Source organism: Macrobrachium nipponense, chromosome 25, assembly GCF_015104395.2.
Source record: "Macrobrachium nipponense isolate FS-2020 chromosome 25, ASM1510439v2, whole genome shotgun sequence".
Taxonomy (NCBI): Eukaryota; Metazoa; Arthropoda; class Malacostraca; order Decapoda; family Palaemonidae; genus Macrobrachium; species Macrobrachium nipponense.
In genome coordinates this window covers 41,556,649-41,561,648 of record NC_087214.1, presented here as the reverse complement: position 1 = coordinate 41,561,648, position 5,000 = coordinate 41,556,649, and the positions used below count along the sequence as shown (strand labels likewise).

The 5,000-nt window shown below is 30.0% G+C and overlaps 1 long non-coding RNA gene across 1 annotated transcript in view; it reads right to left on the bottom strand.

The window, feature by feature from the left end:
• The window catches only part of LOC135199406 (uncharacterized), a 277,650-nt gene that overhangs the window by 91,844 nt on the left and 180,806 nt on the right, over nucleotides 1-5,000 (bottom strand). Inside the window, exon 2 of the long non-coding RNA XR_010311061.1 lies at nucleotides 2,565-2,601. This is a non-coding gene — a long non-coding RNA (uncharacterized LOC135199406). The remainder of the gene's footprint in view (nucleotides 1-2,564; nucleotides 2,602-5,000) is intronic.

Here is a 5,000-nt window from a genome sequence, read left to right as displayed (position 1 = left end):
TCATTGAGATTTCAGATATAAACTGATCTCTCTCTCTCTCTCTCTCTCTCTCTCTCTCTCTCTCTCTCTCTCTCTCTCTCTCTCTCTCTCTGACACCGAATGAAGGCAATCCAGTGAAATTCTTTGCCTCTTAAAACAGTAATTTCATTTCACAAGAAAAGCGACTTTGAACGAGACTCTAAACCACAGAGAGAGAGAGAGAGAGAGAGAGAGAGAGAGAGAGAGAGAGAGAGAGAGAGAGAGAGAGAGAGAGAGAGGCTTTTAATAAAAGTGTATCGCATCATTTATCAATTCCCTAAAGTATGCTGGGCTCAACAATGACTGCTAAGGTTTATTCCTTAAAGTATGTTGGGCTCAACAATGACTGCTAAGGTTTATTCCTTAAAGTATGTTGGGCTCAACAATGACTGCTAAGATTTATTCCTTAAAGTATGTTGGGCTCAACAATGACTGCTAAGATTTATTCCTTAAAGTATGTTGGGCTCAACAATGACTGCTAAGGCTTATTCCCTGAAGTGTTGGGCTCAAAAATGTCAGCGCTGGTCATGTTATAACCTTCAAAAGCAATTTATAACTCGAAGTCTTTTCAAATTTGGTCATAAGGACAAGAAAACGTAAAAGTATACGTTGGTATAATATTGAGAAGTATGTCGTGTTTACACAAGAGAAAATGTTTTTTATAACCAAATCAAATGATGTGTATTGTGTTTTGGTCAAATACAGTAAACTGTCTTTAATAATAATAACAATAATAACAGGATTAAACAGGTCACAACGAGAACAATCCTACAATCTCCTGCGGTTGCTGGTCACCTCAGTACGAACTGCGAATTGATGCACTTATATACAAAATATAATTAGTTGTATTTATAAAGATATGTACTGAACTGAATCTAGAATTTAGGCCAAAGGCCAAGCACTGGGAACTATGAGATCATTCAGCGCTGAAATGGAAATGGACAGTAAAATGTTTTAAAGGCGTAACAGGAGGAACACCACAAAGCAGTTGCACTATGAATCAAGTGTTAGGAGAGGGTGGACAGTAAGATGAAGAAAGAGAATATGAAATGAGGTACAGTAAAAGGAACAAAAGTAGTTGCAGCTAGGGGCCGAAGGCACGCTGCAAAGAACCTTAAGTAATGCCTACAGTTCACCGCATGAGGTCCACTGACGGCACTACCCCCCTACGGAAATAAAGATATGTAAAGTATGGTATAATGTAAAGTATGGTATAATTTAGCTATCTGTCTGAATATATATATTATATATATATATATATATATATATATATATATTATATATATATAGAGGAGATGACGAGAGAGGAAGGAGGATGAAAGAGAGAGAAGAGAGAGAGAGAGAGAGAGAGGAAATAGAGATATATATAATATATATACATAGATATATATATATATATATATATATATATATATATATATTATATATATATATATAGAGAGAGAGAGAGAGAGAGAGAGTAGAGAGAGAGAGAGAGATTATAGCCTTTTGGTATTTACACTTGTTTCCTGTTACCATGAAACATCATTTTATTATCCAATTTGTGGCTTGAGTTAAAAAAATGATTTATCATTTCTGAGAAAAAGATTATTAAAAAAAATAGTAATTGTTATTCTGAATCATTTCTCCTGAATTCTCCAAATTCCTGATAATCATTTGTGGGTGTGCCTGTTATTCATTCTTTAATCATCTTTAAATATCAGATGTGTCTTATTTACATAACGTATTCAGTTTTATGTGTTCGTCTATATTATCTAGCATTTTATTTCTTATTGGAATACTTCATAATATCATTTTATCAATAGCTAAACATGATTCAGTTACATGAATGAATTTATCCCTTGAAATGTATGTATAAATCGTCAGTAACCTACAAATGATTCAGTATTAAACATAAGCATAATTATTCATTTCCTACATCCGACCCCGTCATTGATAAACAGAAGGACTTCTCTGAAATAAACATCGATTTCACCGACATTCTCCAACATTCTTCAACAATGAGTGGACAGGAATTTATAAAGGAGGTTTAGACCCTAATAGGATAATAATCGGTTCTGGATAAGAATGCATAAATGTATATATGTATGTATGTATGTATATATATATATATATATCTATATATATATATATATATATTATATATATATATATCTTATATATATGTGTGTATAACTATATGCACGTATATATATGTACGTCAGATATATACTTATATACTGTATATAATATATATATATATATATATATATATTATATATTATATTATATGTATATATAATATATATACGTATAATGTAAACAAGCAATTTTTATTTACATGTTGTACAAACGAACAAATAATTCAAAACCATTTATAAAACATAAAAAACAAATAATTTTTGATACTTTGTATAAACAACAAAAATAAATTACCCCACAATTTACTAAATTCTTATCAAAAGACGAACATTTACTAATGACATTTTGTATAAACAATAAAATAATTCCCCACATTTTACCAGAATTATATAAAACAAAAACTTAAAAGGTACAATGACACCTACCTTGATCAAATTGGCGAATGTGACTTCTCGTGGACACCTGCAAAAAATAAATTAATTAAAAAAACTCTTTATAATTACTTTCTAATATAATTAAAAAACAACAAGAATTATTACTAATAATTAATTATTATTATTACTATTATTATTCGAAGTATGTAAACACGCAAGAATGTCTTGCCAATGAAGAGATAAAAATTAAAAAATAAAAACTAGGAATATCAGAACATTTTTTTAAAATAGCATTTAAAAGCCATTTAAAAACAATGGAAATCCATTGAAAAGGCATTTAAATAAATCTTCAAATCATTTAAAAGGGGACATAAAAGCCATTTTAAAATTCAATTAAAAAGCCATTCTACGACATAAAAAGTCATTTAAAAGAATTTAAAAATATTTCAAGAGATATTCAAAAGCCATTTAAAGAGCATTTGAAAACGATTTAAAGGGACATTTGAAAAGGCCTTTTGAAATCTATTTGAAAGACATTCAAAATGCATTTAAAGATCATCTGAAGAGCAATTTATATGGCATTTAATACCATTTAAAAGCATTCAAAAGTCATTTAAAAATTCATTTTAAAAAATTTAAAATTAATTTAAAAAGGATCAAAGGCCATTTACCACACTTATAGGGCATTTAAAATCTATTTAAAACGACAAGTAAATTACATCTACAACATTTGAATGGCCTTTGAAATCCATTTAAAAAGGCATCCAATGGTCATCTACAACATTTAATGGGCATTTAAAGTCTATTTAAAAGGCATCTAAAGGCCATATACCACATTTAAAAGTCATTTAAAATTCATTTAAAAGGCATTTGAAAGGCATTTAATATCACATTCAAGATATTTAAAAGGCATCTGAAAAGTCACTTAAAAAAGTATCTTAAAAACTATTCAAAATGCATAAATATTGAAAGAAATCTTGAAGCCATTTAAATATATTTAAAAGCCATTTAATAAATAACCTCTAAAACAAACAAAGTAAAAAATACGTCACCGAGTTTTCTGTACAGCGTATAATCCTGTATGAAACTCTCAGCCGCGGACTGGTGATAGCTAACTTTAACCTTAAATGACACAAAAACTACAGAGGCTAGAGGGCTGCAATTTGGTATGTTTGATGATTGGAGGGTGGATGATTAACTTGCCAATTTGCAGCCCTCTAGCCTCAGTAGTTTTTCAGATCTGAGGGCGGACAGACAAAGCCGGCACAAGACAGAAAATATAACGAAAAGAAGCAAAGGACGATCCATATGCCATAATCAACACCAAACCTTTCAACTGTCCATAGAAATAAGATCCATTTTTTACTTTTTTTTTATTTTAAAGGAGAAAAATAGCTTAGTTTCTCACCAAACACACCCACGCAGTCTATCTACCTGTTCCGGCCGGTGCGAAAAAGAAAGAAAAGAAAAAAAAAATCTCTCAAGGTGATTGTGACAGTTTGTGGGAGTCCTTCTCTCTCTCTCTCTCTCTCTCTCTCTCTCTCTCTCTCTCTCTCTCTCTCTCTCTCTCTCTCTTCCCCATTACATTCTCTTCTCTCTCTCTTTTCCCAACTACATTTTCTCTCTCTCTCTCTTAGTCATTGTTTATTTAAAAATAATAATAATCAGATTCTTATTATTATCATTATCATTATTAGTATTATTATTATTATTATTACTTAAAATGAACTACACCTAATAACAATAATCTAAAAATGTCTTTATCTTGTAAAGCAATTCAATTTAAATAATACACATATATACACCATATTTATACAGATATACATTACACGTCATCTGATAAGAATGTAGCACTGAAATAGACACTCATCCACTGTACTCCACATCTGAACATTTTCCTACAACTTCATACAAGTAATAGTCTGCATGTATGAAAAAAGTAGGTATTGTATACTTATGATTATACCTTTGTTTATACTACACATATCCCATGTGAGTTTTACAAGTGTAAATGTAACTATATGAGCTGTAAATGTATAAAACATATAGTTACATTTACACAAAATTATTTTTACACCTAGAAAACTCATAGTTTTGAGTTATGTATATTGTATAGAGTTATATATATATATATATATATATATATATATATATATATATATATATATATATATATATATATATATAAGCAGAAGTTAGGCACTATGTCGTACCTCTAAGTAAATGGGGATATAATCTACAATGGTGTAGAATCCTTCTGTAGTTGTATAAAATATATATTTCTTCGTACAGTAAATTAAAGTTTTCGACCAACAGCTGTGGCCTTGTTCACTAAACTGTGGCATATGGTCTCAAGAACTGATATATAGAAGCACGAACAATCTTTTCTTATAATAGCATTTTAAACAATATAGACCAGGTAAACAGGCAAGCTAATTAACTATTATTAGATGTATGAACAGGTGGTTGAGCCCTCGTCCTTTCCTG